The sequence below is a fragment of the Myotis brandtii genome, unplaced genomic scaffold (genome assembly GCF_000412655.1).
Source record: "Myotis brandtii unplaced genomic scaffold, ASM41265v1 scaffold18, whole genome shotgun sequence".
NCBI lineage: Eukaryota > Metazoa > Chordata > Mammalia > Chiroptera > Vespertilionidae > Myotis > Myotis brandtii.
The window spans coordinates 9042976-9070693 of NW_005356674.1; the positions used below are offsets into that span (position 1 = coordinate 9042976).

Here is a 27718-nt window from a genome sequence, read left to right on the forward strand (position 1 = left end):
GCCCTTGACCAGAATTGAACCTGGGACCCTTGAGTCCACAGGCCGATGCTCTATCCACTGAGCCAAACCGGTTAGGGCAATTAGTTCCCTTTTAATGTGCATGAATTTCATGCTCCGGGCTACTAGTATAAATATAATTAAATAAAACATGTTTTTAATTTACCAGCCTAATAATTTTCAACAATCCATATGTAACAAAGCAATAATTTCAAATAGGTAAAAATGATTTTTACTTTTATCACACTCATAAGAAAAAACTCAGCGGGGCTGCAGGGGGGAGAGAAACATTGATGTGAGAAAGAAACATTGATTACTTGTCTCCTTTCAACTAGGTATGTGCCTTGACTGGGAATTGAACCCGCAACCTTTTGGTGTACCTGACATTCCAACCGAGTCATCCAGCCAGGGCTAGGGACAGAGTTTTAAAATGCCCACACATGATTCAGATTTACCCATCCTAGGGAAATGAATGTTCCCTGCCCTAAGATTCACCACTGTAGGGGATACCAAATTAATGAATGAGTACTTGCAATTGTGCATTTTAGAAAAATAACATGATGAGATTTAGGATCAAGAAGAACTATTTTGAAACTATATACTACAAATACCTATTTTGGAATACTATAAAGCTCTCAAACTAAAGTGAGAGGGTATATGTGCTTAAATGGAAAGGTGTTATAATATTCTAAGTTTTTTTAAAGCCAAGTGAAGAATAAAATGTACCATATGAATATTATGGCACCGAGATTAAGGAGTCAAAATAAGAGATAAATAGGATCCAAACCAAAATATATAGAACTGATTCCAGAGATAAGCAACAGAGAAAATCAACATGACCTATTAGAGGTAGAGATGAAGGCAAGGAAGACATCTAGAATGTCTTGATTTGTTTTTTTAAACCCTTAAAGAAGTAAATAGGTTTTTATTTATTCTATTAGTTGCTTATAAAAATTTTTATAGTTAAAACCACCTCTGATCAATTTATCACAAAATCCAAATTAATGGTATTTACAATTGAGTAATTTTGACACATGATGAAGCAAAAGAAATGTCAGAACAGTGGGTGAACTGGCATAAAAACACAACTTTATATACTTCAGTAAAATCAGCGTACAAATACTACCACGTAGGGATAGACAATATAAATCTAAAATCTGCATTTGCTATACTACTCCTTTAGAAATTTTTCTCTTGTGTATTAGCATTTTCAGTATTTCTTAACCAACTCTTCATTTCAAAACTCATCCTCAATTGTTAAAACTTAACATTTTGCTATTTGTGAATTATATTACAATGAAAAAAAAATAAAACTTAGCTACATATGCTGAGGATCAGGGGTCCAAAAAACTGTTCTGCCTTTTTTGGGGGGAAGGAACAAGTAGTAGTGATAATATATTTCAAAGAATATATTCCTATTCTATTCCATTGGTAGATGTCTCTTCTTGTGCCAGGACCAGGCAGTTTTGAGAACAGTGGCTTTGTAATACAGCTTGATATTTGGTATTGAGATCCCTTCTACTTTGTTCTGCTTTCTCAGGATTGCTGCAGCTATTCGGGGTCTTTTTTTATTCCAGAAGAATTTTTGGAGAGTTCGTTCTAGGTCTATGAAATATCCCACTGGTATTTTAATGGGGAGTGCACTGAATCATAGATTGCTTTGGGTAGTATGGACATTTTAATGATGTTGATTCTACCAATCCATGAACACGGTATGTTCTTCCATCTGTTTATGTCTTCCTCTATCTCTTTTTTCAGTGTCCTGTAGTTTTCTTTTACCTCCTTAGTTAACTCCTTAGTTAAGTTTATTCCCAGGTATCTTATTTTTTTTTAATATTTTTATTGATTTCAGAGAGGAAGGGAGAGAGAAAGAGAGATAGAAACTGGTGTATAAGCCATAGATTTCTGGGCATTAATTTTGTATCCGGCTACATTGCCGAATTCATTTATTAAGTCTAATAATTTTTTGATGGAGTCTTTAGGGTTTTCTATGTACAGTATCATGTCATCTGCAAATCGAATAATGAAAGTTTTACGTCTTCTTTTCCTATTTGGATACCTTTTGTTTCTTCTTCTTGTCTAATTGCTATCCTAGGGCAATGGAAACTAAAGAGAAATTAAACAAATGGGACTACATCAAAATAAAAAGCTTCTGCACAGCAAAAGAAACCATCAACAAAACAACAAGAAAACCCACTGCGTGGGAAAACATATTTGCCAACGTCATATCTGATAAGGGCCTAATCTCCAAAATTTATAGGGAACTCATACAACTTAACAAAAAGAAGATAAACAATCCAATCAAAAAATGGGCAAAGGATCTAAATAGACACCTTTCAAAAGAGGACATTCAGAAAGCCAAGAGACATATGAAAACATGCTCAAAGTCACTAATCATCCGAGAGATGCAAATCAAAACAACAATGAGGTACCATCTCACACCTGTCAGAATGGCTATCATCAACAAATCAACAAACGACAAGTGCTGGAGAGGTACTCGGAGAAAAATGAACCCTCCTTCACTGCTGGTGGGAATGCAGACTGGTGCAGGCACTGTGGAGAACAGTATGTAGTTTCCTCAAAAAACTAAAAATGGAACTCCCATTTGACCCTGTGATCCCACATCTAAGAATATATCCCAAGAAACCAGAAACACCAATCAGAAAGGATATATGCACCCATATGTTCATAGCAGCACAATTCACCATAGCTAAGATCTGGAAACAGCCTAAGTGCCCATCAGTAGATGAATGGATTAGAAAACTGTGGTACATCTACACGATGGAATACTATGCTGCTGTAAAAAAGAAGGAACTCTTACAATTTGCAACGGCATGGATGGAGCTGGAGAGCATTATGCTAAGTGAAATAAGCCAGTCAATGAAGGAAAAATACCACATGATCTCACTCATTCATGGATAATAAAGACCATTACAAACTTTTGAACAATAATAGATACAGAGGCAGAGCTGCCTCAAACTGATTGTCAAACTGCAGTGGGAAGGCCAGAGAGGGTTGGGGGGCAGAAGGGAGGGGAGTAAGAGATCAACCGAAGGACTTGTATGCATGCATATAAGCAAAACCAATGGACATAAGACACTGGGGGGGTAGGGAGTGAGGGGCAAAGGGGGGATAAGAACACATATGTAATACCTTAATTAATAAAGAAAATTTTTAAAAAGAATATATTCCTGAGAATATGTCACTAACACTTAAAAATGCAATCTCCTTACACTTCACCTGGGCCAGGTAATATTTATTACCCCAATATAAAAAGTAATTTTTCCACTCTCCATTTAACAAGAAAAGCCAAAGGAACTATAAATATGTAACTAGTATTTCTTCCCACAATATAATTTTAATTTCTGTGTTCCTGTAAATGGGAAAATAATTAATTAAAAGTGGTATGGACATGTGGTCTAAACTAGGCCAATAAAGCAGAGGGAAAAACTTTCAAACTGCAACAAAGGGAAATATTTTTGCTTCCCTTGCTGGAACTAAACGACGTGTGCACTCCAGCTGCTGAACGGCAGCCACCCTGCAATCCTGATGGAAACCAGTATGAAGACAAATGGACAGACAGATAAACCAAGCTGATAGCTGTTCATTCAGTGTTTGGAGACCAAGCCCTAGAACCTCCCCTATCTCTGGAATTTCTGTTATGGGAGAAAATAAACTTCATTCTGAAATAAGGTAGATTATTTGGGGATTTCTGTCATTCAAAGTTAAAATCACCATAATTTTATGTATTTTTAAATAGTCTCTCAAAAATTAGTACCAATGTGGAAGCTATTTGAAACTAGAAAATCTCTTCAGATTTTATAAACAAAGTACAATTTTAGAAGTAATGGAAGCTTTCTTAAATTCATTTAAGAGTTCAGTCACAGAAATACAAATGACCAGTTAATAGGGAAATAAATAATGCGTACAGGCCAGTTTTACTAGATTGCCTAACACTGTTTACAATACATTTCTCAATAAAGAAAAATTGAATTATAACCCAAGGGTGGCTTAATTTGTACAAATTTTGAATAATGTCACATATATTTCCAAAACAGATGCTTAGAGACTCTACAAGGACACTTGGCTCAATCAGAAGCCAGATTAAAGTTCCATCTGGAGCCTAATGGCTCCATGGTTCCATTACAATTACCCGAGTCACCAGAGTCATCCTTAATGGTTGTATATCACAGCATCTCTCTTATAGGTATATATCTTCGCCCCCAACACTAGAAAATCAGGTCATAAAAATAATTTTGTATGCACACACATACATTTCCTAGGTATCCAAATGCTGCTGTACTTTTTCAATGACACGGAACTTTCCCTATATGACTGTTCACTAATTATTCATCAGCATTTTCTGGTTTCGGACACAGTTATTGGGATATTGTGTCATCACCTTTGCTGGGCAAGAAAAGGTCAGAGTTCACCTCCCCCTTTAATTAACCTCCAGAGTAACTCAGATACCTAGAATAATCTCTTTCATGTTTCTCTTTTTCAGATCCTATCATAGGCATTATTTCTTATGAAATCAGAAAAAATGGGTGAGGCTATTTCATCTTCTAATCCATGTATAGAGTTGTCACAGAGACACAGAATTTGAGATCAGGGAGGTACTAGAAAGTATCCAAAAATCAGCATCTAGACCAATGGACTCAAAGTATGTTCTGTGGTCCACTGCCTGAATATGCACTGTTTATTTAAAACATTTTATAGCAATAGAGTAACAAGCTTGTATTTTGTCTTTTGGGTTTTTTCCTCTAGCCCAGGCTAGGAGTCCAAATTAGCAGGCTGAATTCTACCAGAAATATGTTTGTTGACCTAACAAGTTTTGTTTTATTTTTATTTGAATGTCTTTAGACAGGACCCAGGCCCTCTGATTTGCTAAAGTGGCAAGGTATTTGCATCTGGTATCTGGTCAGCCCTAGAAGGCATCTGAGTGTCCAATTCACTAGATCAGTGTTTCACAAACTATAATACCCCATTGTCAGGTAATGAAAGCATTTTAGTAAGTTGGTAGAGCAGGTTTTTTTAATAGTCTGATATGACATACAAAATAGAACAGGTAGTGTGTGTGTACACACAAGAACATATCTGTATATGAGTATGTATAATATGTAAGTTCTGAGTTATTTAAATTTTATTTCTTACCGTGGTTCATGGACAAAATAACTAAATGAGCACTTTATAGATGCAGAAGCTGAGACTCAAAGTCACAATCAGCTGGCAGCAGGTCAGTGCTCTTTTCTTTATATTTCTGATTGTCAGTTTGTATGTACATCAATGTCTACAAAGCCAAAAAACAGAAAATGCAGAATATATGCCCAAAAACTAACAGTTAAAAATCCTAAATTGATTAAAAACATTAATTTTAAAAAAATTTAATACTAAAAATGAAAACCTTTGTGTAAAAAAGGACATGTTTGGTTTTATTTTAAATGGCTATATGTAGCCCCAAAATAAAATGAAACAAAGAACAAAGCAATACTTCTACTCAGTAGTTTAAAAAATATATACAAAATTGAAATATGGAAAAAAAATACTGCCAACATGCCAGAAAAAGGTCACTTTTTACTATATTTAGTATTCAAATAAATATGAGAAAAACACCTGAGCAACAGGCGAGTGATATTAAGAAGAAAATTGTAAAATGAATACAAATGTTCAGTAGTATTAAAAAATTACATTAAAACAAGATACTACTTACCACTTTTCACCTATAAAATTAGCAAAGAAGTTTTCTTTTCAAGTATTAAAGCCTGTGGTTGATGTGAAAATAAACAAAATTCTCAAAAATTTCTGGTGGGAGTGAAACTTGTAAATTTTAGCAATAAGTATCAGAAGCCTTAACAATGTGATTACCCTTTTATCCAGTAATTTCCACTTCCAGAATTTATCCTTTAGAAATAATGAGAAATAAACACGAACTTTATCAAAAGTATTTGAATGCAGTATTATATATAATCGTGAAAAATTCTACTGACCCCAACTGTCACCAGTGGGAACTGGTTAAATAAAACAGAATGTTATGCAACTATTAAAAGAGATTATGTAGATTTGTATTTCCTGCCCATTACTGTTAAGTGAAAAACAATTAATAGATGTCTACGATCCTATTATATTAAACAAATTTAAACACATTTAATGCCTTCTTGCTAATAAAGAATAGCTTAATATTTTTAGAATAAACTGGCAAGTTGCATTTTTACATAGAATTTTCTAACAACCATATTCTTTAAGTCATAAAGAAGTGAAATTGTCACACACACAAAAAAAGAAAAAAGAAAGAAGCAATGGAGGAAGTGGGGGGAGGAAAGGAAAGGAGGGAAAGTGGCAGATAAACAGTCAGGCTAACAGGCAGGCAACCAGAGCTAAATGTAAAATAACCCCACTACAAAGGTAAGCTATCTAGAGCCACTGGTCTTTTGAAATGACTCCAAACCTAACAATAACTAAAAATAATAAAAGTTATTGGCAGGGAAACAGCAGTCCCTGATCACCCAACAGTAGTATATAAAGCAAGCATTAGCACAGACATCATCTCTATCATATGTGCACTCTGAAAGTGAAGGTATGATTAGTAAGAGGCCTGTCTTTTTACCCAGGAACTAAGTAGAAACCCTAGAGGATCAACCCCACCCCGCAAGCTTCTACAGCATAAGTTGAGCTCAACTGCAAGTAGCAACAGAAATGGCTAGCTGCAGATTCTGCCCCATAGAGGAACCTGCAATGCAGACAAGGAAGATGAAATATACTTCTCTTGGGAGGGCAAGGAAGCTGGGGTAGTGGGTAGACTCTACTCCTGAAAGAACCATTATGTTACCTCTCGAACATTCAGATTAGTCTTCAGCAGTCTGGCATGCCAACTGCAGTATATAATCATCTGCTAAGTATTTCAGCCCCATGTGCCATACATCTCTTTCTTCGCATGTACATAATGCAGAAAAAAAAATTTTTACATGCTATTCCATTTTTAAGAGATCAAACAATTTAAAGGTTAGAATGTAAAACTTCAACTGCCCTTAACACTCATATACTTAAAATATTTAATTTTCTAAGTATATTTATTTTCTTTATTACAAGACATATGTGATTCAGGAAGTCCCTAACTGTGCAACACGACCAAAGACATTTCCCTGAACACTCAGATGAACGGTTTTCCTTTGCTGAGACATACTAACCAAAATTTCAAAGAAGTATTATCTTCAAAAAAGAGTAATCTCTAAGAAGGGCTATTAAATAGGTGTTTCAAATAGTCCAGTCACACAGCTCTTTTCTCCTAACACTGCCCATAATCTGTAATACGGAGCAGAGTGGAAGCATGTGAGTGTAAAATTTGAATCATGGAATACTTGTTTGGAAGGCATGCTACATAGAAGTTTTTAGGGTAGTATATGAATTTGGGCACCCTGGGCAGTTTTTCTCAGTGGTTAGAGCATCCAAAGGGTTGCGGACCAAAGGGTCACAGGTTCAATTCCCAGTCAAGAGCACATACCTGGCTGGGTTGCAGGTTTGATCCCTGGCCGTGAGGTCAGCGGCATGCGGGAGGCAACCAATCAATGTGTCTCTCTCTCATATCGATGTTTCTCTCCCCCCCACCCTTCCCTCCCTTCCACTCTGTCTAAAAATCAGTGGGGAAAAATATCCTCAGGTAAGGATTAAAAAAGAGTGCTGGCAACCTAAAGATGTATGAGTAATAGACTTGGGGACATCTTTCTATTGGGAGGATTCCTCTGTTTACTGTTAAGAATTATAAAAAGCCTCAAATACAAATTATTTCAAATTTTTTCCAAGGATTAGTCCTGCACACCACCTCTCAAAAACAAAACAAAACAAAAAAAATTCCATTACTTTCCCCCCACTGCCACTTTAGTCATTGTGGCTGTGCCCCAATCATCCATATACTGGACTAACAAATTAATTTAAAAAATAAGTCAATAAGGCATTTATGATAAATAGAAAATATAACCACTATTTTAAAAATTACTTATGTGATAAAAATCAATTCTAAATATTAACCAATCAACTCAGGACAAACTTACAATATAATCCACTATTCCTAATTTACAAGTGTTATTTTTCAAAACATTTCATTCAACAAATGTTTAGTAATCAATAACAATATAAAAACAAAAGAAAACCTTGCACAGTATTCCAGATTCTACCCTGTATTACTCATGTGACATTAAGAAAACAATACATTAAGTTTCCTTCAAAATAAGGGGAGAAAATGATTTTTAGAGATACCAAATATAATATATAACAAAATATGTATATTTCTCTTACAGATAGGCTAAATACCAAACACGCTTTTAAACAAAGTGACACTATTCATCTGCATGGGTAAAGTTAAATTTTACATGATAATGATAGATACTGATGTACTGGTACAAATTCTTATTACTTCTTTTCTACTACAGGAAAAATTAAGAGATAGAAAGGGAAGGAGGAAGGGGGGGAGAAAGGGATAGGTATTTGCACTTCAGCTTTCTTCTCCTCATCCACCACTCCAAGCAAAGTAAACACACTGAAGAACAATAAAAAACAATGCAAAGGCCAAAGCTAAAATATATAACACTATCACCATGCCAATTAGGGCTCTTGATTATAAACAACAGACACATTCTGGATAATCTAAATCAAATGGGATTTATTGGCTGTGTACTGAGTAGCTCAAAAAAATGGAACAAGACTGGAGAATCACGCTTGTACAGGAACCAAGGAAGTCAAATCACAAAGTCCTGCCTCCACAGCATAGAATGAAGTTTGCGAGGTATGTTACTGCATCAAGAGTGACAGGGCAGGAAGGAGCATCTCATCGGCAGCTCTTAGGGTAGATCTTGTGCCCGTGATTGCTCCAGGTGCCAAGGCGCAGCTCTCAGGCTGGGACCTCATGCCAACCTTTAGGATTCTTTAGTCATGAGAGCTGAGGGGCAGAGTTCTACCTAAACTAGAAAAAAGATTAGGTAAGACGCCAGGCAGCTGAAACTATACATGTCCTCTACTAAGATCAAGTTTTGATAGTGGACAGACCTGAAGTGCCTTTACTTTGACTCAGTGTCTTGCTCATATCTATAAAAGTTCAAATTTAAAGTTCATAAAAATTAGTTCAAATCTCTTTAACATTATTGAATTTACAATTTATAGTCTATTCCCAAGGCAAAATTTACTCTTTCTAAAGTGGTTCCATCAACCAATACTAGACTGAGTAATTTAGATGGGGTCTAGCAAGTTTCTTAATACACTATAAGTATTGCCTCTTGCTTTATATTCCATCCGTCTGCTAATTTGGTTTCTTGCTTGCCTTTTTTGCTGCAGCTGTGCACCGGGTTAACTGTTTCAATGGTTTTCCTACAATAACCCACAAATTTTTTCCTGATCAGTGTGCTGTATGATTGGTTCTTTGTTCCTAAGATAATTATTTTACATTTGTCTACACTGAACTGCATTTGCCATCTGCTGGCCCAATCACCTAAACAATCCAAATCTTTTTGAATCTGATTGCATTGTTCCTCATTATTTCCTCTAGCTCCAATTTTAGGATCATCTGCAAACTCTGATATCTTTTCTTTAAAGCTTGGACACATTTTATTTTAATATAGAAGGATTTTTTTTAAGTGACCCTTTAGACACACCAGCTGAAATCTTCTTCCAACTTGAAAAGTTTCCATAAAGCTACCTTCTAATTACATCGTCAAAGTGCTGCTAGAAACAAAACTACTAGAACCCATTCTATTTCATCTTTCCTTACATTGCCATGTTTTACAAGTATTATGTCTTCTAAGTTCTCTCCAAAGCATAAATATTTTCAAGGAAACAAACATTCTGTTTTCTAATATGTACATTAAAGATAAATTTTATGGTAATAAAATTCCTAAAGTACATGTGGCAAGTTATGAACAACTTCCACACATAATACATTTAATTTACTCATTCAAATATATTTGAAAGAAGATAAAGTCTAAAGACCTAATCCCCTCAGGCATTATAACTTACCTTTTAACTAAATTATACCATACTAGATCCACCATACCTAAAAATATTTTTACTTCATATTTCACATACTCCATTTAATTTTAAACCTCCCAATAATCAGTATTTCTTTTGCAGATTTCTAATACTGTAATATTGTATTTAGATACTTATTTAGCAAAATTCACCCTTCAAATTAGATTTACTTGGTATATCTGAACATAGTAAACCCTCATTAATTATGATATTAAGTACAGCTTAAATCTAGGAGAAAGATTAGCGCCATAAACTTCAGTGATTTCTTTGTATAATTACATTCCAAAAAAGCCCTACTGGAATAACCCATTAAAATTATAAAAACTGCATTCATATATTTGCTGCCATTTTGCTATTTCAAGTGGTGGGTACAAGAGACAAATTGAATTTAAAATCTACTTGTATTCACTCATTCAATAGTCGGTGAATGTTATAAGAATATAAAGTTAAATATAAGATAGTTCTTGCCCTCAGAGAAGTTTTGGGTAAGAAAGAAGTAGCTATAAGGTATAGTCACATGGAAGTTAGTTAGGAAGAAGGAGAATTTACTTCTAGCTACTAAGCAAAAAGCTCTATGAAGGGGATGCATTTGAACTTTATTTAAATATTTTAATGTCTTTTAAAAACAAATCTACTAAACTATGAATAATATCATAGAAAAGATAACTATATAATGCTAAGCAGTCAGAGTGGGGGGAAAAAGGCCTCAAAATAGAAAGAGGTTTGCTGGTCATTTCTGTGTGGTGGAATTACATGTGTTTTATATTTTTCAATTTTTCTGTAATGAACATATATTGTTCTTATTATAAAAAGCCATAGTAAAATATTTTTATATTAATATTTTAGAGCCATACTTTGACCAATAATTGAACATTATTAAATGAAATGCTCTAAATCAAAACACTCCAATAACAGAAACGTACAACAAAAAAATTAAGTCAGTAACAAGTACTTATATGCTAAGTAATACAAAAAAAAGGATCTAAAGGACTCACTAAATAATTCATAATTTATTGAGCCCCCCTCCTTTTTTTTTTTAAAGAACTACTGGTTTGGGGTGAAATATCTTTCCTTATAAGGTAGGCTTTGAAAATATATTAAGAAAAATTATTTTGTAATAGTGAATTTGCTACTAACAATTATTAGGTTAGGTCTTTAATCTAGGTTTGTAGAAGGACTCTCTAACAACTGACTAATCTGAAATGTTTTTCAAACACTTATAAAATGATACTGAAGTTATATCCAGGGATATTTCATTTATATTTTAAGTGACATAAAAGCATTCAATAAAATAATAAAGAACAACTACTGACTTTTATTTCAAACAGTTCCCATTCACTAAAACTTTGGGTAGTATGCTATATAAATAAAGGCTTTGACTAACTGTGTTAAAATCCATTAAAAGTCACAAAATTCCATTGCAAGTCACAAAATTCCATGTATTATTTAATTCTACATGTAATCTGATGAAGGTATTTCAATGAGAAATTGTACATATCTTAACTTCCCACATGATTCTCATCAAGAAAAAGAAATGTGTAGGAATAGGGAAAGGAGGAAATAAAAGGATTTGTTACCAGAGGTACAACAGTAAGAGAGAGTTCCAATAAACATTTACTTATTTTACTACTTGCTTATCTTTTTAAATCCTAATCTAATTTTTTAATTCTTTGATTTTATACTCTACACTGGACTGTATTTAAATTAGTAGCATCCCATGGTAACTTGAAAACAAAGCTCAACTAAAACTCACCTGAGATGTATAATGAACTATACAAGATTAATGAATAGTAATGTTTCATCTAGTCTGTTAATCTCCCTAAGGATGAAATTTTATTGCTATTATCCTATTAATACTGTTTCACAGACTCTTACTAGTTTTCAATTGTATAAAGTTAGAAGAAAAACCTCAAAACAAATTCTACTAAAGGCAATACAGTACGCAAAGGTCACAAACTGGCATTCCCAGGCCACATCCAGTAGGCAAACAATTCATCCTGAATCATTTGCCAAGATTTTAAATTTAAACTTTCTACATAAAAAGTCTAGATTTTTCTTTCAAAAAAAAAAAAATCAATAGATCTAGAGACTCTGGGCCCACTTCTAGAAAAGCTCTGTAGTTGCTTGGATTTCCCTAGACCATTTTCCTCCACACTTTCTATTGCTTATCTAGCAACAGACAATCAGGACTAGGGTTTGTGACCCCTAGAGAGAGTACAGAGGCAGTCAGATCTTGACTTGGATCCCAGCTCCTCCACCTCCAAGCTGGTTTAATTGCTTTAAGCTTCAATTTCTTCATCATAACAAAGAAACTTATGATTAATTATGCAAAGGTTAAAGTAAAATAGTATTTATAATGACAAACACAAAATTAAATGGTCGATAAATTTTAGTTATTATTACACTATTTGGATTGAAGTTCCTAAGCCTAGTTAATTCAGATTTATCATAAACACTTCCCTCCTTTATAGACTCTAAAGAAAAATGAAATCACTATGGCCTTACCACTTTGTAAAATATGGATAAGAACAGTAAGTACCTTATAGAGCTATTGTATTAAAATGAGTTAATATATGTAAAATGCTTAGAATAGTACATGGCACATACCAAGCTATAAAAGAAGAGTTTGTTATTACTAATAGTAGTAGTGGTAGTTGTTCCCAGAGAGTGGGGGGGACACATGAGCTTAATACATGTTTATGAGGAGAAATAAGTTAGTGAGTAAAATTGTGACTGAATGAATAGGAGACAGTTATCAAGATTATTTCTTTGTCTATAGTCTTAAGAGTCCTCTCAAATCTCCCGTATTTTTATGTTAAAGCTGAAAGCTTCAGTGAAAACAAGTTATTCTGATGTATAAACAAGCAATGTTCTGGGCTTCAACATAAATAATTGTTAAACTCTGATGGAAACAAAAGAGCTGGCCATAATCCCAAGCATGAAGCATGCACATTATATGATGTACATAATTTATTTCGGAAGGAGTTTTAGAGCGGCCCTATTTCATGACCAGTCTAGATACAGACCAGTCTAGGCTAAGCTTTCTTTCTAGTTCTTTGATGCCTCCAGGGATCTCAGCAGCTAAGTTTAGGACCAATGCAAACAGGGACTGACCTCACTGCCTTTCAGGACTATAAGTTTCAAAGCCTCAGCCACTGAAAACAAAGAATGATGGAAAAAGTTTGGTCAAACAGCAGCAGTGATTCTCTATTAAGTGGTAGCATTTCAAGGAAATGATCCGATCTTTAGCATACTAATCATCTCAGTCCACGTAGTTTTTAATTAGTCTGGGAATAATAAAGAAGCTCAATTTTTCAAGTATTTAATTCAACAAAAGAAAAGGCAGTCTCCCTGCCTTGTCACAGAAATCCTTTCACTCAAAGCAATGAGAAAAGGCAACAAAACTGACTTAAAAAGAGTAATTTCCTTTCTAACCTAAATAAACTTTACACAAACTTGCCTCTGATAATCGACTAAACAAGCTGCACCACCAGCATCAAGGGAGGGTGTGCAGATATCTAGCAGGTGCTGCAGTTTATCACAAAACCGTCTAAAATAATTGGAAGTGACAAGCAGCACTACCACAAATGATTTATTAGTCTTTCACTCAGCTTTTCAGCTTCCTCGGGGCCAGAATAAATAATTTACCAACTCTGTATCTTCCAATCATTAATTCTTCCCTATGCATCCAAACTACATTTAACACTGAAAGGGTTCAGTGGAATAAAACACACAATAGGAATATTTTTTCCAAATATAGAATTATCTGACCATATGAAAAGGCACATTTGTCAATCAAGATGTATGATCCAGATGTAAAAGAATTAAGGGCTCAAAGTCAGCAACTGAAGTTGGTTTTGAGGGGGGAAAATCAAATGGAGAGGAAACACAGGCTAGCAAAAGCTCTCAGATCTGAGGGAAGGTTCCAGTGCCTCTGCCAACAGCCGACCTAAGGGGCAACCTAAGCACACTGCCTGAGAGAGACCAGAAACCTCGCACGTCACCATCTAATAGTCAATTCACTGACTAAACTGACAGTCTCCCTAAAACTTCCCTTTAAGTTATAAAAAAATACACAGTGGTCCCTCAAAAACAAAGTAGGAACTTTAAAAGATGAACAGATAAGAATTTTGTTCATGTAAAATAGACTGGATACAAGACAATATGAGGCATCTTCTTTAAGATATTTTAGTAGCTATTTCATAGGGTTTATGAGACAAAAACATATTCCTGGGAATTAAAAAAAATGGATGTTAAAATCTTCCAAAAAAAATTGACAATGATGTTAAAAGGTATGTCTATTAATTATGTAGAGAAAACACAGAGAAAGCAACAACAACAAAAAATCACATACTAAATCCATTTTTGACGTAAGCTAGTCGTCTCATTAAATCAGCATCTATGATTAAAACAGAGATCATTTTTGGTACATAATGTATGGCATTATTAAAAGAGTATCTGTTTATAACACACTATAAACATTTTTCAGCTTTCTGAAACTACTGATACAAAGGAAATGATCCAGACCTATCAATTTCTTTAATCTTTTTTTTTTAGAAGAAATACTTCCAAGAGTATTTCAAGAAAGGGCTAATGACATTAATACTCTAATATTTGGCATTCTGTGAGGCAGCTTCAAGCTGTCAGGCACACTGTCAAAGAATTTCATATATTGACAGCTTCCTCTTCAATGGTTTGAAAGTGCATTACAATAAAAATTTTAAGTGTATATGTGTAAGTATACTTTTAAATGTATGACTTCTTCCAGTATATTAAATACATTAAAATAAAAGAAGCCTGACTAATGAAAATTATAAGACAAATTTGAACCTCAAAAATGCAATTCCAATTATAAAATTTCAAATAAGCTCTAAAAACTTCCAAACTATTCACAAATAAAAGTATCATTCTCAATATTAAATATTTCACTGTTATTAACAGAAAAAGTTATGTAACTGCCTAGGCACAAAATCATATTGTTCATATTAAGCAAATCCTTCTTATATATGCACAGACCCTGTGCACCTGTTGTTACAGAAAATGAAACCCCCAAATACCATATGTTCCAGCCTCCCATAGACTAATATAAAACAAGAATGTAAAAACTAGAAAATATAACAAAAGACATATTTTTCAAACAAATACCAAAGAATATATTTTTTGAATTGTGGGGGTTTTTTATTACGGGGTGAGACAGAGGATAGGAAGAATTTTTTTTTTAAAGGGCAGCATGGCAAAGTTGTCCGCAGGCTTCTTTGTGATTGGGTTTTAAGGACAGAGGAACTTCAGCAAGGAAAGAGAAAGCAATGCACAGCTCTAGTGGCACCAAATTGCCTGAGGATGCTGCCTAATGCTAGAACCTGGATACAACACTGTAAGAGTTGAGAGCAGTTGTCTCATGTGCTGAAAACACTGAGCCCAGCAGAGCTACATGAATACCTGTGGAAGAAATCTGTGCAAAGTATCCTGACCCTTAAATGTCCATCCAAAGAGAAACAGATACACACACTATGGTACTATCATGAAATATGAGAGAACAATTAAAATTAATAAACCAGATGTAAAAACAGAAGGAACAGCTCAGAAACAATGTTGGCTAAAAAGAATAAAAAAGCAAAACAGCAGAGTGATGAATAAAATATTTTAGTAAGAACACTCACTCTTAATACATACATGAATATAGTAAATATAAAAACATGGACATGAAGGATATAAACTACTTTCAGGATGGCAGTTATCTCCTAGAAAGAAAGGACTTTAAAACATTATATATAGTTATAGGTAGGTAGGTAGAGCAAATGTTAACATACTAATTCTGCACGGTAAATACAAGGTCACCTGTTCTATTTAGCCTCTGTATTTTTGTGACTATTTGGATTATTTCTTAAATATTTTAAATCTAAGCCATGATGTAAATAACTGTTTTCTGAAAAAAGTTTTAAGATTTGACCATATCCTTACCTGAAACATGAGGGTCTACCTTCTTAAAAATCAATGGTTTGGCTAGTCTCCATATTCCAAAAAGTTTTAAATCCAATCTAAGAAATTAAAAATTCCACCCTCTTTTCACAAACGATTTGACTTAGTAATAATTTCAAATCAAGTTCTCAAGAGAATCCATAATTTTATTTCAAAACTAGAGGCACAGTGCACAGATTCGTGCACCGGTGGGATCTCTCAGCCTGGCCTGTGCCCTCTCGCAATCCGGGACCCCTTGGGGGATGTCGGACTGCCGGTTTCAGCCCAATCCCCGCAGATCAGGTCAAAACCAGCAGTCCGACATCCCCCGAGGGATGTAACAGTGTGTGAAGCGGTAGGCGGCTGGGGAGAAGCCCAATCCAGGCCAGGTGCCACATCGCTCCCGCTCATCGTGGCCCCCCTGCACCTGCCTCCTCCAGCACTGTCATGAAGGCAGGAGAGGCTCACGCTGCCACAGCTGCGCTCGCCAGCCATGAGCCCAGCTTCTGGCTGAGCTGCACTCCCGCTGTGGGAGCGCACTGACCACCAGGGCGTATCTCCTGCATTGAGCATCAGCTCCCTGGTGGTCAGTGCACATCATAGAAACCGGTCAACAGGTCGATTAGGCTTCTATATTTATAGACTGAACTGGGGGATTCCACCATGTAGACTTCATATGAAGTTAAAAATCATTCTTAGCAAGGGCTTTTAAATAGCAGGTTCTACCATTTCTTGTTAAAACAAACAGGCTTGAGACTCTGACTCCCATTTGTTGCCTCTAAGAACTTCCCTGTAGGAATCAGTCACTTCATTAGTTAAATATGTTCTTTTTCATTTTCTTTGTTTATATGAGGCATTAACCTTGTTTGTTTAAAAAAAAAAGAAATTCCTTTAGACATATCTAATGAAACTTTTAAAAAATGCAGTACCACAATTACAAACTTTTTTATCTTTAAAATTTTCTGTTCAGGCCCTAACAGGTTTGGCTCAGTGGATAGAGCGTCGGCCTGTGGACCCAAGGGTCCCAGGTTCAATTCCAGTCAAGGGCATGTACCTTGGTTGCAGGCACATACCCAGTAGGAAGTGTGCAGGAGGCAGCTAACTGATGTTTTTCTCTCATCGATATTTCTAACTCTCTATCCCTCACCCTCTCTCTCTGTAAAAAATCAATAAAATATATATTTTTCTTTAAAAAAGAGCAAAAGAAAAAAAAATTTCTGTTCAGTTTAGCCCTTTTTTATAGACCTTTGGAAATCTGACAAGTCATCTATAGCTAAGTAAAAAACAAGGTGCCTCCCATTTACGATCACATTTGTACACTGAAAGAAAAGTTTAATATACTTTTGGTCACCATGAAGAAAATATCAAAGATACTGTTAATTTTCATAAAAACTGATATTCTCTCAAAGCACAACCATCTGATTTAAAAAATTACTGGCCTGTTATCTTAAACAAGAAATCATATTCAACTTATATTGATGTTTTCTATCTGAAGCATGTCATGCAATATTGTAATTTATCTCATAAATCTACTAAAGTGTGATCAAACCCTATCAACTCTGATTGGCATAAATTTGAAACAATGAAGCAATCACATCTGTTAAACAGTTCTAGCTTGGCTAAACATTTAAAAAGTTTATACAATAGCACAATTAAATTTTTTCTCCATAAGACCTTTCTGCACTTGATTTCTCATTTTCATAACTTTTTTTGCCTGTACTGAGTTCAGTATAACATAATATGTAAAGTGGGATAATACAAAATGAAGGATAAGAAGGTGGAGGAAGTGTGGAAGATGAAGTGATAGAGATGGTGTAGGTGTGAACTGAGTACACTCCAAAAAATATTTTAATGGAACTCCAAAGTTCTCAAGATAAGGGAAAATAAGTCAATTTGAATGAAAAATATAGTAGATCTAATTTTATCCTGTAACTACTCCTGAAAATATATGTCAAATTTAAATAAAAATATATCGGCATAAAACAATGAATTCAAATTATGATTTATGAAGCAAAAGATTACTGTCCAGCAAAACATCATCACCTACTTTTTTGGTGCAAAATCTCTAATTTTTGAAACTTCAACGATTTTATAAAAATACTATAATGGTGTGTACAGAATTAATATGTGAAAATTCAATATCCAAAAAGTAATTCTATGTAATTTTAAGAATTTAAGCAAACTCAAGCATAAAAATAGCTAGTTCCTAAAGATACTGAGTCTGTGTGTTAAAATGAGTGGTCAATATTAAAAATAAAATTAGAATACTGTTATGTAACTTTCCCAAGTTATTGATCATTATCGCTTTATACACATTATGTCTAAAATATAACTTAAGAATATGTAAACATTCTACTAGATTGCTAAAATATCTAAATTACTATTAACCTCATCAAGAGAGAATAATTAAGGGATAAGAGCAACAGTTCAAAATGTTTGTCAATGATTAAATCAGTTACCAATTTCAAAGTTTACTACTCAAAAAAAATGGACTGGTTATTTTTAGTTTTCAAGTTTTAAGTGAAAAATTATGCCCACTCAATTTGGGTACTTAGAAACAAAATAAAATCCCATCTTTCAACTCCAGTATTATGCATACTTCATATACAGTTATTTCTTATATATCAATAAAATCAAAAGACTTATTGCAAGAAGCATGCAATAATGGGGAAAACAACAGAAAAAAAGCATTTCTAAAATAGAAATGCTTTCAGCAGTTATACAAAAAACTGTAACTTGCCAATTTTATCCTCTTCCAAACATCCTTACTTTGGTCTATATTTTTCAGTATTGTGTGCTGAGAATGACTTATAAGGGATCTGATAATCACTTTGTAACATGTATTTTGTCTTTTTTTAATTAAAAATATTTAATGTTGACATTATTCCCTTTCCCCCCTAAGTTTTTTTAATAAAAATTTTCCTATATATGATCTCTTCAATATTCCAACTTTTACCTACCAAATTAAAAATAGGATCTGATCAATAGATTATATATGTGCAGGCATGCCATGTTTAAATAATTTCATTAGTGTGATTTCATTTTCTTGGTTTTTTTTGGTGGTGGTACGTTATTTAGTATTTACTGTTAAGTGAACAATATCAATACCAAGGTGGTCAAAACTAAGACACTGCATTTAGACAGTATAGTACTCAGTATTATTAAACACTCTTATGTGTTATTATTATTTTGTAGTGCCCTACAAAATCCTTGCAGTATAAAAGTCCCTTTGTTATTGTGGAAACTTTAAATTTAATAAGCTTCTATTTAATTAGTCCAGAATTCAAATACACATTCATGCCAAATATTGCAATCACATGGGAGATAGGAGGAAGATATTTGAAACACTTCCATGGGAACAACCTTGGGTTGCTCTCTTAAAATATCAGTACAGGAACCCAAACTACTTCACGTTATCCACAAAACAGATGAGGTATGAAAGAAATCTTGCGTTTAATGTGACCTTTGGCTGTACTTTTACTTGTCATAATTATAAAGGAGTTACTCTCAGAGCCAACACATAAGCTATGTTATTACTCTTACAACCATTTCATAAAGTGCTTCACACTATGACAAATTCCAGGCAGAATATATGGAAACTCTTATTTTTGTTACTAAGCATAATAGGTCTTTCTGAACAAAAACAGTTCTGATATTATACATATGAATAATGACTGCATGAGAATTTTTCTTTTTAATGTACATTCATGTACAAATATGGCAGTGTGGTTACCTAGTTCAACTTAACAAATCCTCTATAATCTAAATGCAAATTAACTAGAAATTTAATAATCTAATTATGACTTTAATAATGTAATATGCCATGTTAGATAAATACATGTCAAGAGGGAATTAAAAATTACACACACACACACACACACACATACACAACCAAAAAGCCTTTAAGCAACTCTTTTCTAGATATTCTTATTTTCATACACAGAATTTCAATAAGGAGAAAGAATTGTTTTCAAAAATGTTTTGGCAAAACTGTCAACTTATCAATATATGCAACATGGTTTTTGAAAGGAAAATAAAAAAAAGACCACTAGTTGATCCGACATAAAATTATAAATTCTGATGGTATAACAAATAGAATTATTTCTCAGTACAATGTCAAATGTGCCATAAATTATAATATTTACAAAACAAAACAAGCACAAATAATCTGTGTGAGAGGAAGAAAAACTCTATAGAGTTTTCTACTATACCAATGATGGCGAACCTTTTGAGCTCGGCGTGTCAGCATTTTGAAAAACCTTAACTTAACTCTGGTGCCGTGTCACATATAGAAATTTTTTGATATTTGCAACCATAGTAAAACAAAGATTTATATTTTTGATATTTATTTTATATATTTAAATGCCATTAACAAAGAAAAATCAACCAAAAAAATGAGTTGGCATGTCACCTCTGACACACGTGTCATAGGTTCACCATCACTGTACTATACTATAACCAACTCTGCCATACTTAACTTTTTCTTCCCAATAGTAATACCTCTCTATTTTCATATTGAAAATAGGTTCCAAAAGCTATAAAACATCCTCTATCTATATAAAAGGCTAACATGCTAAGTGTCTCTCCCACCGTCCAACCGGTTGCTATAATGTGCACTGACCACCAGGGGGCAGACGCTCAACGCAGGAGCTGCCATGACGCACATTGCCATTTACAGAGAAATGGCAGTGCAGACTTGGCACTGACAAAGCAACACTCAGCTTCCCCCAAGTGGGACACAGGCCCCGCCACCACTCTGGAGCCGACACTGCCATGGTACAAAATGCAGCTCATAGCCCAGCCCGCAAACAGTGGCTGTGGGCGCCGGGTAATGATGTCACGTTTTTGTTGACATTCTGAAGCCGAAATTGTCAACAGAATATGTCTGAAGACCAACTACAGCCACAACGTACCTCTGAAGTCTAAAGAAAGCAACATCGTTGACAGAATATGTCTGAAAAACAGTCATCAACAAGTACTACCAATACTGGTTGGAACTTCCTTCATAGTGAAAATGAGGTAAATGAGGATGCAATTTTGTTGTGGTGGAATGACAGTTACATGTCAATTTTGCCTATCCCTAAATTTCTCCAAAGAAAAACCATCTGATGGAAAATTTACTCGATGTTGTAGCAAAGGCAAAGTTCATCCAAATGATAAAAATCTTCCAGAATACCCAGCATATTTTTAAAAAATAATGATAAATGAAGATTCTGACAGTAAAAATTTCATGGAAAATATTTGTTGTTATATCATGTTGTTATTGTTTATTTGTTAGTCAATTTGTATATTATTTTCATGTATATTTTACTAATTTTCTTTCATCTCTGACACTTCTATTATAGAAAAAGGGCAAATAGCGATATTAAAATATTTCTTCTAGTTAATTTCCTTTCAATGTGCAAGAATTTGTGCACCGGGCCACTAGTACTTTATAAAGGTCATAGCCACAAACTGCCTTGATTAGCTAACAAAAACACATAAATAGTGGTCATAATTGGAGTTAGTTTTATCACTAAAGAAAACATTTGCATAGATACAGCATGTGAATTAAGACTGCACTTAAACCTATATACATAAAAGCCCAGTGACCGTTACAGCAGAACAACCGGACGACCAGAACAACCAGTCGCTATGATGTGCACTGACCACCAGAGGGCAGACGCTCAACGCAGGAGCTGCCCCCTGGTGGTCAGTGTGCAACCACAGCGGGAGCACTGCTCAGCCAGAAGCTGGGCTCATGGCTGGCGCGCACAGCAGCGGTAGCGAGAGCCTCTCCTGCCTCCATGGTAGTGCTAAGGAGCAGCGAACCAAGCAGTAAATAGCAAGCAGGCGGGCAGTTAGGAGTGAGGGGTCAGACATCCCCTGAGGGGTCCCAGATTGTGAGAGGGTGCAGGCCAGGCTGACAGACCGCCCCCCCTGCATGAATTTCGTGCATCGGGCCTCTATATATATTATATAAGACTATTAGGAATTACCCAATAGAAATTTGAGATATTACTAGGGTGACCACAGGTCCCAATTTTGCTAAGATCCCAGTTTATACCTATTATCCTGTCATATTACAGTACACCCTTTCACTCTCAAAACTGTCCTAGATTGGATGGTAAATTACATGTTCATCCTAGCTATTACAGTATTTCATGTTACCTAAATCATGGGTTTGAAGGATTTTCTAATGTAACATTAATTATTTACTTGAAAACTCTAACTTAATACTTCGAGTAATTCACATTCATTCAGATGCAGTTACTACCTATGGCATTCATACAATATCACCTGAACTCTGTTGCTGTCCAACTCTTAACTAATCTGTTTTCTGATATCCTTCGTGTGTTTCAGACCCAGGATGGAGGCTTCCCTTTATCAGCAGATAGCAAGATCCTTTTCCCTTAGCCTCACACCAAATTCATGATTTTCCTTACTCTCTGAGGCTCCCCAAAATCTTTTAAATAATTACATTTAAGTGTTTAAAATTATAATTGGTTACTTTCTTGTCCTTGTGCACATATTTAAACACTTAACTGTGTATTAAACACTATATTTAGAGTTAATTTAATAGTTTGTGATCGTTTCTATAAAAGCTTAGGCATCAGACACTGAATCATTCTTTTTAACAATACACATATATCTAACCCTGATAATACCATTATTTTTATAAGAAAATAAGATTTGACCTAACAGAACCCTGTAAATGACCATGGGCTTAAAAGTAAAATTGCTGATCTGAGTGTTAGACATCAACCAGGCAAACATATAATTTCCCTGCGGCACAAATTCTGCAGGATATAATTCTGGTCCACTACACAGGATTACAAGAAGAATCAAATCATAAAATTCAAGAAGCTCAAGTATTGCCAACTGTTTAGAAAAGATGACTAAGTGTTATGCGAAGTGAAAACAGTTAGCAAGTTAAGCTATCAGAGATAAATAAAAATAAAACACCTCTGGTGAAAAACTATCTTATACCAACTACATATACAAAACTGTCATGGTCTGAGAGAGACTCTTGAGAGTCAGACTAAATGAGTCCTGATCCCAGCACCATCACTTACTATCAGCTTGTGCAAGCATCGCTAAATCTGTTTCCTCATGAGTAAAATGAAGATAATAACTGTATTTATCTTACTGTGAAGAGTAACAATCCAAAGATAGGAGTACTGTGCTTGCACATAATAAGTGCTTAATAAATGCTAGCTATTATTACAATGACCTCCATTAATGTCTCTTTCCAAAAATAAGTCCTAAAATTTTATTTTGATGTCAGGAAAAATTTCACATGTATGGGCATATGTGTGTGTACACATAAGTGTATCTCCCAATGAGAGATCTCTGAGATGACACAGGCAATAGTCCACAAATACTTGTTAATAGTGTGGGCTGGGTATATGATCATGACAACTAATATAGATCTTATTCAACACTGGAGAAGGAAGCTTTTTTTCTTCTAAAAAAGTCCACACTGGCATACTGAAGCAGCTTTTAAAATAAAATTCCATATATAACAGTATTTGTGGTTGTTCATCTTCAGAACAGAAAAGTAATTGATATGTACAATTACACATATGTTTAAACCCATGTATGCAAATGAAACCGCTTCCTTTATGGCAAGTACATGAAGATACTAAAGCAATATTCTAATTAAACATTCATATATTCAATATTTCAAAATAAGAAATTTGGATATAAATATGCATAATTTACAATTCTACAATGCAACCTGTCTACAGAGGCCATTTTCACTATATTTCAACAGATCATCACAAGTAATGCACAATACTACTTCTCTTGGAAATGTTAAAAATTGTAAAGTACACAGTAATTCACTGTAAGCAAACACAAAAGGCCATGTTGTGCACATGACACTCTTTTACCCAAACAACTATTTTAACCTATTCATTAAACCCATTCTACAAGCGAGCCTGAATGACTACACTATCTTATGAAATAGAGTCAGAAGATAGAAGATATACCTTATTTGGTTAAAAATAGAAACTTTACATAAAAGAATTGTTACCTAAAGTCCAAGAAACTATAGCTTGCATTTATAAAGACCCTTGTCCATTTTAGTTTATTAAAATCAAGTAGCATGAAACTTTCCATAAGAGAGATGATATGAAATAAATGTCACTATGACTGATATAATATCTATATAAACATCATGCTGTTTTTCAAATACACATTAATGGGAATTTAAAAAACAAAGGCAACATCAGTCAAATTTATATCTCAGGGATCCAAATCTAAGTTGGACTTCATTTCTCTGAACTTTCCTAAAATATTCCAGTTGTAAAATAGATTTGCCACTAAAATAAAATAACTAGGACTCCATTATTTATTCTAAAGCAAATAAGAAATACAGCCTGTCCTCTAGAAACACAAAGGGTAATGTGGACTGTGGTTTAGATGTTCAATTGGTTGAGAGACGATAGGCTATATTATTAATTTGTAAGTGACTCTAGAATGAGTATGCATGCACACACAAATATGAACATTATATCATTGATAACCCTAAACAGGTAAATTTGAAGCTAAACAAAGCATAACTAAAAGTTTATCTCTACCATATTATTTTTTTTAATCCATGGGCATTGCAATGAATATACTTTTGCCTTGGAGCTAGTACTTTAATTTTAAAGAACCACAAAGAAAAAAATCAAAACTAGTCAGTAACAATGCAGCGTCTAAAAGCAATAAACTCAAAATTAAGTTATAAATAATTTAAAGCATGTCATGAAGATGTATTAATAATTCATCAGATAAATAATTTACTAAATAATCAAATAAATAAATAATGAAATACATAAATAAATCAGCAAATAAATAATTCTGCAAAATAACCTAAACAATAAGTCACCAAAACAAATCACAAACCTACAAAACTACAATGATTTTCTGTATTCTGATAGTTTTAAATAAGCAAATGTACACAAACTAGATCAACCCTTGTTAGAATTAGAAGTATTTTTCAATGCTATTGGTAAAATCCTCATCTCAATACATAAGAACATATTTTCAATTTTTAAAAGACTGCATAGGATTGCTTCTTATAAATTATTAACATAATTATAATATATTCTCTTCTATATTTTACATATAATATCTTTGCCTAACATATTTCCCCCAAACAACTGAATACTTAAAATATGTTTAACTTGTACTTTTTTTTTCAAAGCAATACTTACAGTATAATAGTGCTACAGCTTTTGATTGTTTTCCTATCAGAAAAGTCTTCTTCATCCACAAAGTCTTCCGTCACCAAGTCTTTGGAAATTTTCTGCAGGGGTAGAACAGTAAGAATAACCTTAATTATTACAGACGGCATTTCATTCACTAGGGAACAATGTTTTATAATTCTACAAAGTAGCAATGGGATGTGGACATTATTAGGTGAAAACTATGTCAAGTCTGTAGAAGTCTTTAATGAACCAAGTACAAGCTGACAGAGGCCAGCTTCTTCTTTTAGAACTGACACACAAGCTGTTAAAATTGGCGTGATTTCAGACATGAAGACAAAAACTTCAAAAGAAAAAGTGACTGGCTGACATCTAATGCTATCCTCAATTTGAGAAGCTCAAAGTCCTTGAAAAAACACATGCGATCATTTAACTATTACAATTTGAATGTAGGGACAATATAATTAAAACACCACAAAGAGTCAAAACACAATTGACCTCATAAATCAGTCTTCATTGAACATTTAAAGTTTTTAACCATCTATAGTATAGTACTCTGTAAATCCATAAACTTTAGATCCCAAACTATGTATGATTAGTTTCCCCACAGAAATAAGAATTTTGTAATGAGTTTTTGACACATTTAAAAGAATAAATCCAAACAATATAGCACACTTGAAGAGAAGGAAATTAAAATTAATCAAAGTATTTTACGTAATTTATCTCAATGAATTGTCAAACCAACCTTTTAAGTTGAGTAAGATTTTACCTTTTTTGTAGTCAAGGAAACTGGGACTCAGTAAGACCCCCAGTGGCAGGGAAGATTCTAACTTTGCCTACACCAATTCCCTGTGAAGGTTTGCTCAACTACACACCCTTATTTTGAGCCCAACCTAAAAAATGCAGCAAATCCTAGCGCATCATAAATTGATTACAGCAATGGTTCTCACCCTCCACCTCCAGGGAAGTTGGCAATGTCTGGAGACACTTAACTGAGGAATATTATCAGTACCTAGTAGTTAGAGATCAAGGATGATGCTAAACATCCTCAATGTACAGGACAGCCCCCAAATAAGGAATTATCTGGCCTAAAACGTTAATAGTGCTGTGGGTGGAAAACCTGGATTAGAAAAAAATGATTGTTATATTGTATGAATTTCCTATTATAAAATAACACAGATTTGGTTCAGGGATATAAAGGTATTTTAAATATGTATAATATTATATACAGTGGAATATATGAAAATGTGTATCCTTGGAAAAATGGGCATATGGAAACTCTATGTACTGTCTGCTCAATTAGTCTATAAACCTAAAACTGCTCATCAAAATAACTTCAATTATTTAACTGAAGTTATGAATAGCTTTCTTAGAATCAATACTAAAACATAAGTCTATAGTTACAAAAGTTTTTTATTTCATTTATCAAAATTACTCCAATAAAGTTAGTATGAGAACATTAAAAGTCATATCTATGAGTTAACCTTGTCAAAGTGACAAGGAAGATAATAAATAACAAAAATTCATAGGGCATGAAGAGATTATTCTGATAAAACATAATATATAATCCTCAATGGTTTGTGAGATTTGGGGGGAGGGAGTTACTTAAAAGCTATCAAGTGTTTCCTGAAAGAATATTTGTGATAATTAGTAAAAGCACTTGAGACAAGTTTCAGCATTATAATTATCAAAGATTCCAGAAATTATGTATTATTCCAAGTATTTTCTTTTCAATACCAAGTCATCTCTGTCTAGTGTCTCTAAGTAGGTTTTGGTTTCAACCTGAATCTACAATCTATCATGACACAATGCATGTTTCTTTATATTTGACCTACCACCTTACTACATAGAGCATTAAACAATGGTATCCTTAATCAGACACAATTATGTCATATCCTTCCCCAGCCAAAAAGAAAATTTTAAATAACAATATTATCCTACATAATAAAAGCTTAATATGCTAAGTGCCCGATCAACCAGTTGACGTTCAACCAACGTGTAATATGCTAATGATATGCTAAGGCTGCTCAACCACTTGCTATGATGTGCACTGACCATCAGGGGGCAGCAGTCGACCAGTCGCTATGACGTGTACTGACCACCAGAGGGCAGACACTCCAACTGGTAGGTTAGCTTACTGCTGGGGTACAGCTGATCGGGACTGAGCAAGACAGGCCAGACACACCCTGGAGCCCTCCTGCAGTCCCTCCCCAGCTGGCCAACCTCCCACGAATTTCCCTGGCCCCGATCATGCACTGGAGGGGTCCCTTGGTATGGTCTGCACCCTCTAGCAATCCGGGACCCCCTTGGGGGATGTCAGAGTGCCGGGTTTGGCCCGATCCTGCAGGCCAGACCAAGGGACCCCACTGGTGCATGAATTAGTGCACAGGCCCTCTAGTCCTATATAATAAAGAGCTAATATGCTAATTAGACCAAATAGCACAAAGACTGTCCAGACATCCTTCCAAACGACCTTCCAGACAAAGCCGAGGCTGCGAGGGGCTGTGAGGGCTGGCCAAGGCTGCAAGGGCTGGCCGAGGCTGTGAGGGCCAGCCGAGGCTGTGAGGGCCGGCCAA

General features: G+C 34.5%; 1 protein-coding gene across 11 annotated transcripts in view; it reads right to left on the bottom strand.

The window, feature by feature from the left end:
• TBC1D5 (TBC1 domain family, member 5) overlaps nt 1-27718 on the bottom strand; it is a 425203-nt gene that overhangs the window by 363018 nt on the left and 34467 nt on the right. For 7 of the 11 annotated variants that reach the window (XM_014537570.1, XM_005863632.2, XM_014537574.1 and 4 more), the window contains one exon: nt 25152-25243. The gene's annotated coding sequence lies outside the window, so the exon portion shown is untranslated. Of the gene's footprint in view, nt 1-5151; nt 5288-5707; nt 5760-25151; nt 25271-26092; nt 26263-27718 lie in introns of all 11 variants that reach the window. The other 4 variants (XM_014537572.1, XM_014537565.1, XM_014537566.1 and 1 more) reach the window with 4 other exon arrangements.